Source organism: Palaemon carinicauda, chromosome 6, assembly GCF_036898095.1.
Source record: "Palaemon carinicauda isolate YSFRI2023 chromosome 6, ASM3689809v2, whole genome shotgun sequence".
Lineage (NCBI taxonomy): Eukaryota > Metazoa > Arthropoda > Malacostraca > Decapoda > Palaemonidae > Palaemon > Palaemon carinicauda.
Window position 1 is genome coordinate 65,364,114 of NC_090730.1, and position 20,107 is coordinate 65,384,220.

Sequence of the window (20,107 nt, forward strand, 5' to 3'; positions counted from 1 at the left end):
CTCTAGGTTATCGAGGTAGCGAACAGATCTATGGTTGGCTGACCCCACAGGGCCCAAAGTCTGCTGCAAACATTCTTGAGAAGGGTCCACTCTGTGGGGATGACCTGACCCTTCCGGCTAAGGTGATCTGCCATGACATTCATACCGCCCTGAATAAACCTCGTTACCAGTTAGCATTCGATCTTTAGACCAGATGAGTAGGTCCCTTGCGATCTAGAACAACTTCCACGAAAGAGTCCCTCCCTGCTTGAAGATGTAAGCCAGGGCTGTGGTGTTGTCAGAGTCCACCTCCACCACTTAGTTAAGCTGGAGGGACTTGAAGTTTATCAAGGCCAGAATAACCGCCAACAACTCCTTGCAATTGATGTGAAGTGTCCTTTGCTCCTGATTCCATGTTCCCGAGCATTCTTGTCCGTCCAAAGTCGCACCCCAGCCCGTGTCTGATGCGTCCGAGAGGAGACGGCGGTCGTGTTTCTGAACAGCCAAAGGTAGACTTCCTTGAGAAGAAAGCTGTTCTTACACCACGCGAGAGAAGACCTCCTCTCTTCGGAAACAGGAACTGAGACCGTCTCTAGCGTCATGTCCTTTATCCAGTGAGCAGCTAGATGATACTGAAGGGGGGGAGGTGGAGTCTCCCTAACACGATGAACAGGGCCAGCGATGAAAGTGTCCCTGTTAGACTCATCCACTACCTGACTGAGCATCGGTTCCTTCTCAGCATGCTCTGGATGCATTCTAGGGCTTGGAAGATCCTTGGGGCCGACGGAGAAGCCCGAAAAGCTCGACTCTGAAGATCCATACCCAAGGAGACAATGGTCTGGGATGGGACGAGCTGAGACTCCTCAAAATTGACCAGGAGGCCCAGTTCCTTGGTCAGATCCATAGTCCATTTGAAAATCTCCAGACAGCGACGACTTGTGGGAGCTCTTAAAAGCCAGTCGTCTGACGGAGCCGGACACAAGATCATGGTACTGCTGCACAGTCTGTGAACTGTCAACCATGGGCAAGCGAGGAAGTACAGTGACAACCCGAATCTGTCTAGACTGTCTGGGTCATACAGACAACTCCTTATCGGGTTGCTGAGGTTGCCGCACTGCGTCACAACAAGTCACTTCTGCTGGTTGTTGAACGTCTTCCCCGTGACACATTGACTCCGTAAACAAAAAATCCTCTAACAAGGACTAAGCTTGGACTGCATGTCTTGCAACACAGCTCAAGGTCTATGGGAGCAGGTGTGGTAACAGACGGGATTAGCGACTGAAGTGGAACCATTACCTTCCCTGGAAGCATGTTATGCTTAAATAAAAGTCCATAGGAGGCTACGCAGCTAAAGGCTCCCTCCAAATGACAGAGTCCTCAAGGGAATATCAGAAGGAGGGAGAAAAGAACTTTCTCATCTACAGGGACCATATCCTAGAAAAGCAAAGTTCTCTCAGTGAGAGTTTCACTGGTGCAAAAGCAGCAGACTAGAAGGCAACGTTATGAAACTGCTTGACAGTCTAGTGAGTTGGCAACAACCAAAGATGTGTGACTGAGAAGCATGCGGTAAGGTATGCAGAGCATGTTGTATGCAGAGTATGCTGTATGCAGAGCATGCTGTATGTAGAGCATGTTGTATGCAGAGCATGCTGAATGCAGAGCATGCTGTATGCAGAGCATGTTGTATGCAGAGCATGCTGAAAGCAGAGCATGCTGTATGCAGAGCATGTTGTATGCAGAGCATGCTGTATGCAGAGCATGCTGTATGTAGAGCATGTTGTATGCAGAGCATGCTGAATGCAGAGCATGCTGTATGCAGAGCATGTTGTATGCAGAGCATGCTGTAAGCAGAGCATGCTGTATGTAGAGCATGCTGTAAGGTAAGCAGAGCGTGTGCATGGCGTTTAACATTTCTCAGAAATTCCATGACCAGTGCTAGAGTGCTTTATGCATGCTTGCATGGGGTTTTAATATCAACATAATATTTACCTTACATTCATAACTCATGATTCATATTTTTGCCATATTTTGCGATATTGTTAAAAATATATTGCAAGGAATACAAATATATTTTTATAAGTAATACAAATAACCTCCATTATCATAATGTTTGAAAATGGAGGTAAGGTATGCTGAACAGCAGAGTCAGAACGAGCTGGAACAACAATAGTTGTGGTTTCCTCTTCAAGACTCTGTTGAGGGAACACCTGAGGCTCAGTCTGCAAAGGCTGATCAAAAGAAGTAGCAGAAGGTAGGCGCATGGGTGGAGGAGGCTGACTCCTGGCATGAGTGGCTGAACTCAAGGGTTGCGCTTGCTGAGTGGTTGGCGGATGCGCAGTAGCAAGTTCCTGAGGAACGAGTTGAGGTTCCTGTGGTGTGAGCTGAGAGCGAAAAGGTAGTGGCTGCGCAGAACGCAGTAAAAGTCTCGCAAGTTGAGGCTCCTGAGGCGCAAGGCTAAGGTGTTGAGGTGCTTGCCTTGAGGAGGGTTGAGCTCGCTGCAGCGAGAGCTGAGGGGACTGACTCATGGATGGGAGAGGTTGTTGTACCTCAAGCGAGTGTTGCCTCACTGGTGGAACAGCAAGTGGAAGCGGAGGAAGAGAGGTATAAGCCTCCTGTTCCCATTGCTGAGGTTGCCTTAAGGAAGGCGGAGGGAGCTGCACACCACTGGGATCAGTAAACTCATAACGTGGCTCAACATCGTACGCCTGGCAGGCGGTACTGCGGTCAGGCGGAGCGAGCGCAGGCGGAGCGAGCGCAGGCGGAGGGAGCGCAGGCGGAGCGAGCGCAGGCGGAGCGAGCGCAGGCGGAGGCGCAACCTTCTCAGCCCGACACTCACGCATCAAGACCGAAAGTTGTGACTGCATGGACTGCAGTAGAGCCAACTTGGGGTCGGCAGACACTAAGGTCTGCTGAGGTAAAGCCTTAACAGCAGAGATCTGTTGCGGCAGAACCTTACTCCTCTTAGGCGGAGTGCATTCAACTGATGACTGCGGCGAGTCAGAGCTAACCCAATGACTGCATCCGGGTTGTTGAACTCTAACTTCGTACGTCTGGCATAGGTCTGGACTTTACGTTTAAGAGGTCTTGAGACCTGAGACCAGCGTTTTCTCCCCTAAATTTCTTCTGCAGACGAGCAAAATAAGGGCTCAATCGTCTGCGGGTGGGAGTGACGGTCTCGGTAAGACACGCCCGCAACCACCGAGGATACTTCTGTGCGCCGATCAAGGCCTGCTGAACCCTTTTGCCCTTCGACATTGCTTCTCCCCTGGGCTTGGGAGCTTGCAAGAGGTCCCGGACTGGGAGGACGACTGGCCCGCACAGAAGTACCCTCACGCACAACACTGACACACTTTGCGCTAATCACTTATCACTTTGATTTTCTGTTTGCACTTATTTCACTGAACTCGAAACTTTAAGTGGTTTGTACCTGAAACACGCAATTCTATCCTTTCTCAAAAGTTAGTAATTGCGAAAACAGAATTACAATGTAACAGAAAAATCTAATGAAAGATATATAATTCAGTGGCTGGAAAGAGACTAAACACTAGATCACTCTAGAAACGTTTACCTTCTTCCCCTAAAGAGACTAGGGAGAAGAGCAAAAACGATAACAACGTTACTCGTTGAATGAAACGTTTATCCTCCTCTTTCTCCCTCCGTCTCTATCTCTCTCTCTCTCTCTCTCTCTTGACTTAGAACCTGAGAGAAGAGCCCAATCATATATATCGTTAAAACATATTATTGTTAAAGGAAAAAACTGAAATATTTCCCAAAATGAAAAGTTCCTTTATTAGGATTAAAACCATTAAGTTAAGAAAGAATGAACAAAACGCTAGACACGGTTACTCTTACTGCAACGTGAAACCGTGAAAATTCTTTCTCTATCGTAACGATAGAGCGCAAGTTGAACGTTCTGAACGTCAACAACTGCAGAGACAAAACAAAACGTTAGTTCAACTTTGAAAACAGTACGAGACTATCAAAGAAATTCTTTCAAAGACATTAAAATAGCATAATATGTTAACAGGTAAACCGAAATGACGGGCTCAAAGTTAATTAACTTCGGTACCAAGAAAAGACCGCCTACTATTAGGAAGGTCGAATATAAACAAAAATAAAAATTAATTTTAATAAGTTTATAATAAAAGGAAGTTAATCGAAGAGGCCTATAAGAGGCGGAGAGATATAAAATAAATCTATAACTTTTGTTAAGCAAAATTAAGAAAGAGAGTCTATACTCTCTTAGACACCAACACTTCCGTCTAAGGGAAGGGTCGGCCATTTAAAGGTGAAAGAGAGTTCATACTCTCTTCGTCACCATAATTAATCAAATTAATTCCAAAAGCTAACTAAGCTAATATAGAAGTTTCCAGTATAGCGAATAGCTGCAAGTTTTAGAGAAATACTTCACCAAACCGTGAACAATACTCCAAAATCATAAGCGTATCCAAGAACGTCTTGCCGGAAGCACGACAGAGGAAAAAGTGAGGTGGCGTCAACAACAAGTACTGTAGTACCTGGCCACAGGTGGCGCTTGTGAGTACACCCCCTTCTAGTATAGTGATAGCTGGCGTATCCCTCCCGTAGAATTCTGTCGGGCAACGGAGTTGACAGCTACATAATTATCGGGTAAGTTTAATATTGAAAAATCATCGCATAACTTATCAATTGTAAAGAGCAGGTTCATAAATCTAATCCTAGTGAAAAATCTAATATTCTTCAATGCAAGATATAATTTCAAATAAACACTATGGTTATTTTTATTTTGAAATAAGCATCAATCTCTAAGATCTTCACATAAGTTATATAACTATATTGCACTCTGTAAGTATGGTAAATTTTAAACAAATTATAGTATATCACCATTTTGTTCCAACATATATACAAGCCATTCATACTTTAACATAGGGAAGTCTTCACTAGAGCTGGAACAGCCAATGAATTTGTTAATGAGGTACGTAGTCAACAACAGGTGGTGACCATAGGTAAGTAGTCACACCAACTTTCCAGCCCCAACTAGTACAGTTGTATTGTACTGTTGCGCCCTAACAAGGCTATTGATTTTTTTCTTTTACTCACATTTTTGAATGCTTATATGTTGGCTTTGTCTGCCATTATGGAGACAAAGTAAGAAATTCCTCGGAAAGAGTGGATGATGGTTACTGGTTTGCAGATAAATTAGTGATTGATCTAAATTCTCTCACCTTAACGAGTGTATAGCGTGGCCTCCTGTTCAGTGGCAAGCATTTGCTTGGAGTATGAAAAAAAAAGCCTGAGAGTCTTGACAACACCCAAGCCAAGCTAATGCCCATGAAGCTCTAAAGCTCTTTTCTCTCACCATAGAGATCGTAGGCTACTTTAGTTTCTCCATATACACCTTTGATTCTGTCCACAATGAGCTTATGTCAGGATATACATCAGAAACTGTTTTGAGGATTTGGTGACATGTGCAGACTACCCACAATGAGTTTGACCTAAAGAAGCTGTGGACTTCTTTAGGTCTTTCTGGTAGGCCCTCTATAGCTTTTATAAGGTTACTTTCCCCCCTGGTGGGCACATTGCCAGTGAAACCAGTGAGCTTGAGACCTAGGAGTTCCTGAAGTGCCCATCCAAGTACCAGTAATCCCAGTGCCAGGGAAGCCTGTACAGTCAAACCCAGTAATAACTGACACATTTATAACAAATTCTGGATATTTTATACTAAAGAGACTAAATCGAGATAAACAGAGCTGTGACCAGGTGGTGTTGTAAAGGTCATCGCAAGAAGAAGTACATTGTTCCGTCTAAAGAAGGCCTATAGCGGCAGGGCTGGGTTGTTTTCCATTATGAGAGATTTCCTCTTGGTCATTTGATAGTAAATAGTCAGTTTAATCTCAGGGTTTTCATCCACAGGGGAGACAGTTTCTGACGATGTCCCTCACTGCTTTCTCGTCTTTCAGGTGATCCTTATGCATATAACCTTTGTAGTAAAGGTTAATGGTCCTAGCTGTATTCTCAGTCCGTGGCTCGACCTTGTACCAAGTGTCCATGGCTAGTTGGTGATTTTCACAGTTAATTTGCTTGTTGGAAAGGACATTATTCATGAGGACCTGGGTGATGCGATCAAGTTCAGCATGAGTGTACTGTTACTGAATTGTGTTCATACAGTCATACAATACTTATACTGTGATAGAAACCATATAAAAACAATATACCGTACTGCATTACAGTGGGTACTTAGTGTGTTAGTTAACAGCTCATAGGTGATGGGCAGTAAGTTGGTAGATTTTGAGTTAAGTCACCTCAAGGCAGCAAGCATTCACAGAATCTCGATTATCATGCGTCGCTGTTACCTACCCCAGTGAAGACTGAGGGATGACTTTATATGTTTGTCTAAGTTCTGCTGTAGTACTGTAACTCTAATTTCTGACCACAAGAGAATTCTAAAGAATTAAACCTTGACTCGATTGTAGAGGAGCATCACCAAAAACAGCCAGTTGAGAGGGAAAGGGAGGGAGTGTGAGTCAGGGTTGGATTACTCCACACCGGAGTGGGAAGAACTGGTGCCCCCAAAATATATATCCAACAAATGACAAATTCGTAGATAATTTGTATTTTTCCTAAAGATACAAACCTTAGCTATTTATTTAGGGGGTATTACTTTTGGCGAAGCTGAAATGACGAGCCATTAAAATTTAGCGAGGATTAACTACCCACACCGCTAGTTAGCAGGGGTTGAGGGGGGTAGCTTGTTACCGATCCAACTCGCACATCGATGATTTAGCTCACTTTGCTTGGAGGTAGGACTTCAAGGGGGGATAGGGCTGGCGGGCAAATTTATATAAATAGGAAAGGTTTGTATTGTTAGGAAAAATGTTATTTTTATTAGTAAAATAAATTTTTGAATATACTTACCCGATAATCATGTAGCTGTCAACTCCGTTGCCCGACAGAATTCTATGGAGGGATACGCCAGCTATCACAATACTAGAAGGGGGTGTACTTACCAGCGCCACCTGTGGCCAGGTACTATAGTACTTCTTGTTGACACCTCCTCAATTTTTCCTCGGTCCACTGGTTCTCTATGGGGAGGAAGGGAGGGTCGATTAAATCATGATTATCGGGTAAGTATATTCAAAAATTTATTTTACTAATAAAAATAACATTTTTCAATATTAAACTTACCCGATAATCATGTAGCTGATTCACACCCAGGGGGGTGGGTGAAAAACCAGTGTACAAGACTAAAGGATAGCTAAGTATCCCGTATTTCATATAATCAGTTATCCACAATAACAATGAAATAATAAGTACCTGGTAAGGAAGTCGACTTGAACCGTTACTCTGCCTTTAATAAGATCGTCTTCCTTACTGAGCGCAGCGTTCCTCTTGGGAGGCTGAATCAACTCAAAGGTGCTAAAGTATACAGGGCTGCAACCCATACTAAAGGACCTCATCACAACCTTTAACCTCGGCGCTTCTCAAGAAAGAATTGACCACCCGCCAAATCAACAAGGATGTGGAAGGCTTCTTAGCCGACCGTACAACCCATAAAAAGTATTCAAGAGAAAGGTTAAAAGGTTATGGGATTATGGGAATGTAGTGGCTGAGCCCTCGCCTACTACTGCATTCGTTGCTACGAATGGTCCCAGGGTGTAGCAGTACTCGTAAAGAGACTGGACATCTTTGAGATAGCATGATGCGAACACTGACTTGCTTCTCCAATAGGTTGCATCCATAACACTCTGCAGAGAATGGCTCTGTTTGAAGGCCACTGAAGTAGCCACAGCTCCCACTTCATGTGTCCTTACCTTCAGCAAAGCAAGGTCTTCTTCCTTCAGATGAGAATGTGTTTCTCTAATCAGAAGCCTGAATAGTAAGAAACTGAGTTCTTAGAACTTGGAAAAGAAGGTTTCTTGATAGCACACTATAAGGCTTCTGATTGTCCTTGTAAAGGTTAAGACCTTTTTAGATAGTACCTAAGAGCTCTAACTGGGCAAAGTACTCTCTTCAGATCATTCCCCACCAAGTTGGACAGGCTTGGGATCTCGAACGACTTAGGCCAAGGACGTGAAGGAAGCTCGTTTAGCAAAAACCGAGCTGCAAGGAACATGTAGCCGTTTCAGATGTGAAAACAATGATCCTGCTGAAGGCGTGGATCTCACTTACTCTTTTAGCTGTTGTCAAGCACACGAGGAAAAGAGTTTTTAATGTGAGGTCCTAAAAAGAGGCTGATTGGAGAGGTTCAAATCTTGATGACATAAGGAACCTTAGGACCACGTCTAGATTCCAGCCTGGAGTGGACAACCGACGTTCCTTTGAGGTCTCAAAAGACCTAGGGAGGTCCTGTAGATCTTTGTTGGTGGAAAGATCCAAGCCTCTGTGGCGGAAAACCGCTGCCAACATACTTCTGTAACCCTTGATCGTAGGAGCTGAAAGGGATCTTACTTTCCTTAGATATAACAGGAAGTCAGCAATCTGGGTTACAGTGGTACTGGTTGAGGAAACTGCATTGGTCTTGTACCAGCTACGGAAGACTTCCCCTTAAGACTTATAGATTCTGAGAGTGGATGTTCTCCTTGCTTTGGCAATCGCTCTGGCTGCCTCCTTCGAAAAGCCCCTAGCTCTTGAGAGTCTTTCGAAAGTCTGAAGGCAGTCAGACGAAGAGCGTGGAGGATTGGGTGTACCTTCTTTACGTGAGGTAGACTTAGAAGGTTCACTCCTACAGGAAGAGTCCTGGGAATGTCGACCAGCCATTGCAGTACCTCTAAGAACCATTCTCTCGCGGGCCAGAGCGGAGCCAACCAACGTCAGCCGTGTCCCTTTGTGAGAGGAGAACTTCTGAAGTACCCTGTTGACAATCTTGAACGGCGGGAATGCATACAGGTCGAGATGGAACCAATCCAGCAGAAAAGCATCCACGTGAACTGCTGCTGGGTCTGGAATCGGAGAAAAATACAACAGGAGTCTCTAGGTTATCGAGGTAGTGAACAGATCTATGGTTGGCTGACCCCACAGGGCCCAAAGTCTGCTGCAAACATTCTTGAGAAGGGTCCACTCTGTGGGGATGACCTGACCCTTCCGTCTGAGGTGATCTGCCATGACATTCATACCGCCCTGAATGAACCTCGTTACCAGTTAGCTTTCGATCTTTAGACCAGATGAGTAGGTCTTTGCGATCTAGAACAACTTCCACGAAAGAGTCCCTCCCTGCTTGAAGATGTAAGCCAGGGCTGTGGTGTTGTCAGAGTCCACCTCCACCACTTTGTTAAGCTGGAGGGACTTGAAGTTTATCAAGGCCAGAATAACCGCCAACAACTCCTTGCAATTGATGTGAAGTGTCCTTTGCTCCTGATTCCATGTTCCCGAGCATTCTTGTCCGTCCAAAGTCGCACCCCAGCCCGTGTCTGATGCGTCCGAGAGGAGACGGCGGTCGTGTTTCTGAACAGCCAAAGGTAGACTTCCTTGAGAAGAAAGCTGTTCTTACACCACGCGAGAGAAGACCTCCTCTCTTCGGAAACAGGAACTGAGACCGTCTCTAGCGTCATGTCCTTTATCCAGTGAGCAGCTAGATGATACTGAAGGGGGGGGAGGTGGAGTCTCCCTAACACGATGAACAGGGCCAGCGATGAAAGTGTCCCTGTTAGACTCATCCACTACCTGACTGAGCATCGGTTCCTTCTCAGCATGCTCTGGATGCATTCTAGGGCTTGGAAGATCCTTGGGGCCGACGGAAAAGTCCGAAAAGCTCGACTCTGAAGATCCATACCCAAGGAGACAATGGTCTGGGATGGAACGAGCTGAGACTCCTCAAAATTGACCAGGAGGCCCAGTTCCTTGGTCAGATCCATAGTCCATTTGAAAATCTCCAGACAGCGACGACTTGTGGGAGCTCTTAAAAGCCAGTCGTCTGACGGAGCCGGACACAAGATCATGGTACTGCTGCACAGTCTGTGAACTGTCAATCATGGGCAAGCGAGGAAGTACAGTGACAACCCGAATCTGTCTAGACTGTCTGGGTCGTACAGACAACTCCTTATCGGGTTGCTGAGGTTGCCGCACTGCGTCACAACAAGTCACTTCTGTTGGTTGTTGAACGTCTTCCCCGTGACACATTGACTCCGTAAACAAAAAATCCTCTAACAAGGACTAAGCTTGGACTGCATGTCTTGCAACACAGCTCAAGGTCTATGGGAGCAGGTGTGGTAACAGACGGGATTAGCGACTGAAGTGGAACCATTACCTTCCCTGGAAGCATGTTATGCTTAAATAAAAGTCCATAGGAGGCTATGCAGCTAAAGGCTCCCTCCAAATGACAGAGTCCTCAAGGGAATATCAGAAGGAGGGAGAAAAGAACTTTCTCATCTACAGGGACCATATCCTAGAAAAGCTAAGTTCTCTCAGTGAGGGTTCACTGGTGCAAAAGCAGCAGACTAGAAGGCAACGTTATGAAACTGCTTGACAGTCTAGTGAGTTGGCAACAACCAAAGATGTGTGACTGAGAAGCATGTGGTAAGGTATGCAGAGCATGTTGTATGCAGAGTATGCTGTATGCAGAGCATGCTGTATGTAGAGCATGTTGTATGCAGAGCATGCTGAATGCAGAGCATGCTGTATGCAGAACATGTTGTATGCAGAGCATGCTGAATGCAGAGCATGCTGTATGCAGAGCATGTTGTATGCAGAGCATGCTGTATGCAGAGCATGCTGTATGTAGAGCATGTTGTATGCAGAGCATGCTGAATGCAGAGCATGCTGTATGCAGAGCATGTAGTATGCAGAGCATGCTGTAAGCAGAGCATGCTGTATGTAGAGCATGCTGTAAGGTAAGCAGAGCGTGTGCATGGCGTTTAACATTTCTCAGAAATTCCATGACCAGTGCTAGAGTGCTTTATGCATGCTTGCATGGGGTTTTAATATCAACATAATATTTACCTTACATTCATAACTCATGATTCATATTTTTGCCATATTTTGCGATATTGTTAAAAATATATTGCAAGGAATACAAATATATTTTTATAAGTAATACAAATAACCTCCATTATCATAAGGTTTGAAAATGGAGGTAAGGTATGCTGAACAGCAGAGTCAGAACGAGCTGTAACAACAATAGTTGTGGTTTCCTCTTCAAGACTCTGTTGAGGGAACACCTGAGGCTCAGTCTGCAAAGGCTGATCAAAGGAAGTAGCAGAAGGTAGGCGCATGGGTGGAGGAGGCTGACTCCTGGCATGAGTGGCTGAACTCAAGGGTTGCGCTTGCTGAGTGGTTGACGGATGCGCAGTAGCAAGTTCCTGAGGAACGAGTTGAGGTTCCTGCGGTGTGAGCTGAGAGCGAAAAGGTAGTGGCTGCGCAGAACGCAGTAAAAATCTCGCAAGTTGAGGCTCCTGAGGCGCAAGGCTAAGGTGTTAAGGTGCTTGCCTTGAGGAGGGTTGAGCTCGCTGCAGCGAGAGCTGAGGAGACTGACTCATGGATGGGAGAGGTTGTACCTCAAGCGAGTGTTGCCTCACTGGTGGAACAGCAAGTGGAAGCGGAGGAAGAGAGGTATAAGCCTCCTGTTCCCATTGCTGAGGTTGCCTTAAGGAAGGCGGAGGGAGCTGCACACCACTGGGATCAGTAAACTCATAACGTGGCTCAACATCGTACGCCTGGCAGGTGGTACTGCGGTCAGGCGGAGCGAGCGCAGGCGGAGCGAGTGCAGGCGGAGCGAGCGCAGGCGGAGGCGCAACCTTCTCAGCCCGACACTCACGCATCAAGACCGAAAGTTGTGACTGCATGGACTGCAGTAGAGTCAACTTGGGGTCGGCAGACACTAAGGTCTGCTGAGGTAAAGCCTTAACAGCAGAGATCTGTTGCGGCAGAACCTTACTCCTCTTAGGCGGAGTGCATTCAACTGATGACTGAGGAGAGTCAGAGCTAACCCAATGACTGCATCCGGGTTGAACTCTAACTTCGTACGTCTGGCATAGGTCTGGACTTTACGTTTAAGAGGTCTTGAGACCTGAGACCAGCGTTTTCTCCCCTAAATTTCTTCTGCAGACGAGCAAAATAAGGGCTCAATCGTCTGCGGGTGGCAGTGACGGTCTCGGTAAGACACGCCCACAACCACCGAGGATACTTCTGTGCGCCGATCAAGGCCTGCTGAACCCTTTTGTCCTTCGACATTGCTTCTCCCCTGGGCTTGGGAGCTTGCAAGAGGTCCCGGACTGGGAGGACGACTGGCGCGCACAGAAGTACCCTCCTAATCACTTATCACTTTGATTTTCTGTTTGCACTTATTTCACTGAACTCGAAACTTTAAGTGGTTTGTACCTGAAACACGCAATTCTATCCTTTCTCAAAAGTTAGTAATTGCGAAAACAGAATTACAATGTAACAGAAAAATCTAATGAAAGATAAATAATTCAGTGGCTGGAAAGAGACTAAACACTAGATCACTCTAGAAACGTTTACCTTCTTCCCCTAAAGAGACTAGGGAGAAGAGCAAAAACGATAACAACGTTACTCGCTTGAATGAAACGTTTATCCTCCTCTTTCTCCCTCCGTCTCTATCTCTCTCTCTCTCTCTCTCTCTTGACTTAGAACCTGAGAGAAGAGCCCAATCATATATATCGTTAAAACATATTATTGTTAAAGGAAAAAACTGAAATATTTCCCAAAATGAAAAGTTCCTTTAGTAGGATTAAAACCATTAAGTTAAGAAAGAATGAACAAAACGCTAGACACGGTTACTCTTACTGCAACGTGAAACCGTGAAAATTCTTTCTCTATCGTAACGATAGAGCGCAAGTTGAACGTTCTGAACGTCAACAACTGCAGAGACAAAACAAAACGTTAGTTCAACTTTGAAAACAGTACTAGACTATCAAAGAAATTCTTTCAAAGACATTAAAATAGCATAATATGTTAACAGGTAAAACCGAAATGACGGACTCAATGTTAATTAACTTCGGTACCAAGAAAAGACCGCCTACTATTAGGAAGGTCGAATATAAACAAATATAAAAATTAATTTTAATAAGTTTATAATAAAAGGAAGTTAATCGAAGAGGCCTATAAGAGGCGGAGAGATATAAAATAAATCTATAACTTTTGTTAAGCAAAATTAAGAAAGAGAGTCTATACTCTCTTAGACACCAACACTTCCGTCTAAGGGAAGGGTCGGCCATTTAAAGGTGAAAGAGAGTTCATACTCTCTTCGTCACCATAATTAATCAAATTAATTCCAAAAGCTAACTAAGCTAATATAGAAGTTTCCAGTAAAGCGACAGCCGAAATCAAAGAGAAATACTTCACCAAAGTCGTGAAAATACTCCAAGAACATAAGCGTATCCCAGAACGTCTTGCCGGAAGCACGACAGAGGAAAAATTGAGGAGGTGTCAACAAGAAGTACTATAGTACCTGGCCACAGGTGGCGCTGGTAAGTACACCCCCTTCTAGTATTGTGATAGCTGGCGTATCCCTCCATAGAATTCTGTCGGGCAACGGAGTTGACAGCTACATGATTATCGGGTAAGTTTAATATTGAAAAATACAAATTATCTACGAATTTGTCATTTGTTCCGTAACTGGAGTACAAACCTATGCTATTTATTTAGGGGTGACTTACCCATTGGGAAGGTCCCTGCCAATCTGGCTTTTGGCCTTACCCCGGGGCTCCTTATCTGAGTAGGTTAGTAAGTATTCAAAATAAGGGGTCCCTGCGCCTCGCTAAAACCTTGCTACGCAAGGTTCGTGGCCTACGCAAGCTGTGTGTTGAGATATTTAAAAGTGTGACCGTCAAGGTAAAGTTATTCCGAATCTTGTAGTACGAAAACCTATTGTAACCAAGACTTTCCCAATATCACCTCGTCAGGGTATGGGGACGCAACAGTATTAGCTTAATACTAGGTACACAAGGGAGCATGGTTTACCTGCAGTGGTTTGAGGTCAGCTTGTGCAGAGAGCCCAGGATGCTGCTTTCCCCAAGAGAGGGGAGGATGAAGAAAAGAATAAGAACCAGTCAAACCTTTTCATTCACTCAGACTAAAACCGGGTAACAGTACCCTACCCTCAACCTTCTGCTACTTGTCCAATAAGGAGCCAATTATAATTTTGTTGAATATCAAAACATATTTTAGCAGTACTGTAATTAGTTACCGAGTTTCGTAAAGATGGAAACTTGAGTCATGATATGAGGCTATTAAGTACTGACTAATTCTCTGATGGAATAATATTATTTCTACATCTATGGCTACCATAATGCCACTGTAGGTTTAGGTTACTTAATTTTATCATAATTTTTCCTTGATTAACCTGACTGCTGATTTCAGAGGTTAGTTGCCTATGAAATAAAATTTTTTTATATTTGTTTACTTTCTCATGTTATTGCTTAAAAAATATATCTAATTGCATAAAGGGAAAATTTTAAATACCAGTACAAATAATGATGGTGATGGTGATGGTGACGACTTTATACAAAATAAATCAACTTTCCTTGTAAGAAGGCAGCAAAAAGCAAGCACTTTAAATTAAATAACCAAAACCTTATAAAATTATGCATTACACTAACATCATTAAAGAAAAGCACTAAGATAATGTAAATATCTTTAATTTTAAGACATTTTTGTATATGCCTATCTAATCTGAAATCATGTTTTAACCACTTTCACATGGCAGAAATTTACATATCACACACAATTCACAATGAATGTCACAAAATTTCAAGTTGAGGTACAGTATCATGACATACAAGAAAAAAAAAAAAAACTATGGGATTTATCTAATTTCAATTAGTTTTTTGTCCAGAGAGAAATCTTTAATATTCCCTATTCAGCTATAATTTCCATGATAAAAACATCTTTACCCCTCTTTACAATATAAGCAGATCTTGAGAAAAAAATTAAAGAACATACAGCAATATCCAAGAAATATGTAGAGGGCTGCAGAATATAAATATTAGAAATACAGTCATCAAGTTATACTTATCAGGTACAGAATAAAATATACTGTACAAGAAACATAAGAGATACTGTGGTTTCATAATCACAGCTAAACTTCACACCAGTTACAAACTTTCTATTAAAACTGGTCTTCCTGCAAAGTTTACTTACAGATACGGTACTATTTAAAGAAAAGCATACCTGACAACTGTGAAAATAATGAAAATCAATATGATTCCTCTTGTTTAATGCACACTAGTTCAGGCTGATTTTTTATTTTCTTCACCTTCCTCTAATGACTTAACATAGTTTTCTTCTTCAAAGCGCAGTTACTTTTTCTCAACTGAGTTACTGTCAACATTATTACAATCAATTTCTTCTAGTTCACACTTAACAGGAACTGTAAGACTCCCATCTACGTCACTCATTCTGTTTTCTTCTCCTGATGATGATATTTCATTCATTTTGTGCAGTTTTATATGTGCATTCAATGATGACTTCTGACTGAAAAGCTTTCCACATTCTGTGCATAGATATGGTTTTTCTCCTGTGTGTATTCTAAAATGTATTTTCAAATATTCTTTCCTTTGAAAACTTTTGCCACATTCTAAACAGGAGAATGGCTTTTCTCCCGTATGAATTCTCATGTGCAACATCAAGTCGCCCTTCTGAACAAAACCCCTTCCACACTCTAAGCACTTAAATGGCCTTTCATCTGAATGAATTTTTAAATGCTTTTTGTATGAATTACTGTAGGCGAATGTCTTTCCGCAGTCATGGCACAGATATGGCTTCTCTCCCGTATGGACTTTCAAATGCAAATTGAGATGACTTTGTGTAGTGAATTTTTTTCCACACTCCACACAAGTAAATTGTCTTTCACGGTGCATTTTCATATGAGAAGCAAGAGACTTTTCTTGACTAAAACTCTTTCCACAATCCGTACAAAAAAAGGGCTTCTCTTCAGTATGAATTCTCATGTGGTGCAGAGTTAGACTTTGTTCCTCTTTAAATGCTCTTCCACATTCATAACAAACAAAAATCTTTTCTCCCACGTGTGTTTTCTCGTGCATTGTGCAAATACTCTTCTCCCTAAATCTCTTGCCACAATAAGTACAGATAAACTGCTTCTCTCCTGTATGGATTCTTGTATGCACTTTTAGGTGGCTTTTTCTTAAAAACGTCTTTTCGCAGTAGGTACAACAGAATGGCCTCTCCCCTGAGTGAATTCTCATATGTTCTTTAAGATGGCCATTTGTGAAAAATGACTTTCCACATTCCGTACAAGTAAATGACCTGGAACGATAGTCTTTGCTGTCTGCCTCTAATAAATTAAGCCCATCACAATATTTTTCTTTATTTTCCTCATAAATATTCTCTGTCTCGTCTTCAAATTTTATGGTACTATTGTCGTCCACCACTGTGACTATAACTTCAGGTTCCATGCTTGACAATTAAATCTTCATACAATTACAGAGATGATGCTCAGGACCAACCCTGGGTGAATAATAAAAATGAAATCACTTTTCAGTTTCTGATAACAGTCTTTCCTCTTTTATTACAAGAAAATAGAATTAACTAAAATTCATCAAAATATTTCCCTATATTCATAAGTTCTGTCGTCAAAATCACAACACTCTCAAGATAAAGTACAATATAAAAGCAAAACTTTTACTAAAATCATAAAACCTTAAATTATTTCAGGCTATCCTATACATACATTGTGGCATTCTATTTCTATTTTGTAACAAAATCATCGCATAACTTATCAATTGTAAAGAGCAGGTTCATAAATCTAATCCTAGTGAAAAATCTAATATTCTTCAATCCAATATATAATTTCAAATAAACACTAAGGTTATTTTTATTTTGAAATAAGCATCAATCTCTAAGATCTTCACATAAGTTATATAACTATATTGCACTCTGTAAGTATGGTAAATTTTAAACAAATTATAGTATATCACCATTTTGTTCCAACATATATACAAGCCATTCATACTTTAAAATAGGGAATTCTTCACTAAAACTGGAACAGCCATTGAATTTGTTAATGAGGTACGTAGTCAACAACAGGTGGTGACCATAGGTAAGTAGTCACACCAACTTTCCAGCCCCAACTAGAACAGTTGTATTGTACTGTTGCGCCCTAACAAGGCTATTGATTTTTTTCTTTTACTCACATTTTTGAATGCTTATATGTTGGCTTTGTCTGCCATTATGGAGACAAAGTAAGAATTACATATATTCCTCGGAAAGAGTGGATGATGGTTCCTGGGTTGCTGTTGAATTAGTGATTGATCTAAATTCTCTCACCGTGACGAGTGTAGAGCGTGGCCTCCTGTTTAGTGGCAAGCATTTGCTTGGAGTATGAAAAAAAAAAGGCTGAGAGTCTTGACAACACCCAAGCCAAGCTAATGCCCATGAAGCTCTAAAGCTCTTTTCTCTCACCATAGAGATCGTAGGCTACTTTAGTTTCTCCATATACACCTTTGATTCTGTCCACAATGAGCTTATGTCAGGATATACATCAGAAACTGTTTTGAGGATTTGGTGACATGTGCAGACTACCCACAATGAGTTTGACCTAAAGAAGCTGTGGACTTCTTTAGGTCTTTCTGGTAGGCCCTCTATAGCTTTTATAAGGTTACTTTGCCCCTTGGTGGGCACAATGCCAGTGAAACCAGTGAGCTTGAGACCTAGGAGTTCCTGAAGTGCCCATCCAAGTACCAGTAATCCCAGTGCCAGGGAAACCTGTACAGTCAAACCCAGTAATAACTGACACATTTATAACAAATTCTGGATATTTTATGCTAAGAGACTAAATCGAGATAAACAGAGCTGTGACCAGGTGGTGTTGTAAAGGTCATCGTAAGAAGAAGTACATTGTTCCGTCTAAAGAAGGCCTATATCGGCAGGGCTGGGTTGTCTTCCATTATGAGAGATTTCCTCTTGGTCATTTGATAGTACAGTAAATGGTCAGTTTAATCTCAGCGTTTTCATCCACAGGGGAGAGTTTCTGACGATGTCCCTCACAGCTTTCTCGTCTTTCAGGTGATCCTTATGCATATAACCTTTGTAGTAAAGGTTAATGGTCCTAGCTGTATTCTCAATCCGTGGCTCGACCTTGTACCAAGTGTCCATGGCTAGTTGATGATTTTCACAGTTAATTTGCTTGTTGGAAAGGACATTATTCATGAGGACCTGGGTGATGTGATCAAGTTCAGCATAAGTGTACTGTTACTTATACTGTGATAGAAACCATGTAAAAACAATATACCGTACTGCAGTACAGTGGGTACTTAATGTGTTAGTTAACAGCTCATAGGTGATGGGCAGTAAGTTGGTAGATTTTGAGTTGAGTCACCTCAAGGCAGCAGGCATTCACAGAATCTCGATTATCATGCGTCGCTGTTACCTACCCCAGTGAAGACTGAGGGATGACTTTATATCTTTGTCTAAGTTCTGCTGTAGTACTGTAACTCTAATTTCTGACCACAAGAGAATTCTAAAGAATTAAACCTTGACTCGATTGTAGAGGAGCATCAGCAAAAACAACCAGTTGAGAGGGAAGGGGAGGGAGTGTGAGTTGTGGAGGATTAATTTTATTTTAATTTATTTTTTTTGCCAAATCGAGAGAGAGAGAGAGAGAGAGAGAGAGAGAGAGAGAGAGAGAGAGAGAGAGAGAGAGAGAGAGAGAGAGAGTGAGTGGTTATTTGCTTTAGTTTAGAGAGAGAGTTGTTTTAGTTTTGTTAAATCGAGATATTTTATTTGCTTTAGCTTTGTCATTAGAGAGAGAGAGAGAGAGAATTTCATTTGCTTTAGTTTTGCTAGATCGCGCGCGAGAGAGTATGTGTGTATGTGTGTGCGTGTGTTTGTGTGTGCGTGTGTGTTTGTGTGTGTGTGTGTGTTTGTGTGTCCGCGGTGCGCGCCGACGAACAAGTGGTAGTTAGCGAATGATTGTTTGTAGTGGGAAAGACTGTCGGTATATTTGAGATTGTTGTTTACATTTTTAGCTAGGTTAGGGCGGTAATGAATGTCTTGGGCGAAAGCATTGGATATTTGACTGTAGCAGGAGTCGGTTATGGTTTTTTGTTCATTGACAGCCGGCTTTGAAGTGATTTTTCTTTATATCGGAGTAAGTACTGTTTTATTTATTTTTGTTGGGCGCGATCATGAATGATATAAAGTTTATTATTTATCTTTGATTATACTGTAGTGCGATAGTTTAGTTAGTTAGGAGTTTTCGTAAGCATTTTTTCTTTTTCTATTGCAGGCCGTAATTTCTCCTTTAGGCTCCTTAGACTCTTTTAAACTCCTTGGAGTTTTTGTTTGTCTGTGGCCTGTTGGTTGCCTGCCGCACATTTGATAGATTGATGACGACCTGGACCGTATAATATGAACCTAGGAGTAGACAGCGGATATATATTTGCATAGAATTTTGAGCGTTGATGACCCGGCTGTGAAATAGATTGTTCCTTAATGATGATGATGATGACATGATGATGATGATGATGATGATGACCACCACCGCTTACGTGATTCGACAGTCGAATTGACTGCTCGTTATTGTTTGCCAGAAGTTGTGGCAACTGGTTACAAAGACTGGTGCCAGTGTGTAGAGTCTGTGGATGACGGTGGCCACACACGAATATTAATTTAAGTTTCTCGTATGTTTTGGTATTAAGTTTAATTATTTTTGCTGGGTTATATATGATGATTGGGTTTAGTATTAAGTGATTTATTTTAGTGTTTAAGTGTTTTTCGTTACAGTGTGGGAACTGTTGGTGTTGGATTTGTAAAGTTTTTGATTGGTGAGTTCTGTGTACCCACACACACCGCTATAATATATAAATATAAAAGTGTTATTTTTGTCTGTTTTAGTGTTAAGTTTGTTTAATGATGTGTGATTTCTGTTTTTGGTTGCGGTGAATATAATTTTAAGGTTATGTTTTGTTTGTTTTTCCCTTTGTGCAATAGTCCAGTTTGAAGTAAAGTAAGGGGAAAGTTTGTATTGTGGGATATTTTGGAAGTAAGAGTGATCAAAGGTGTGGGGGTTTGTTTTTGTTGACATCCCGCCACATAAATTTGGCGCCCGAACAGGGACTGTCGAAGGTGGGATTGAAACTGGACTGTTGAACAAGGGTATTAAAATAGGTTTAGGAATTAGATTTAAGATATTAATGGTATTGAAATGGAGGAAATGGAAGAACAGTTATATATTTTA

General features: G+C 42.2%; 1 pseudogene; it reads right to left on the reverse strand.

Moving 5' to 3' along the window:
• LOC137643033 (zinc finger protein 585A-like) overlaps nt 1-20,107 on the reverse strand; it is a 157,567-nt pseudogene that overhangs the window by 4,195 nt on the left and 133,265 nt on the right.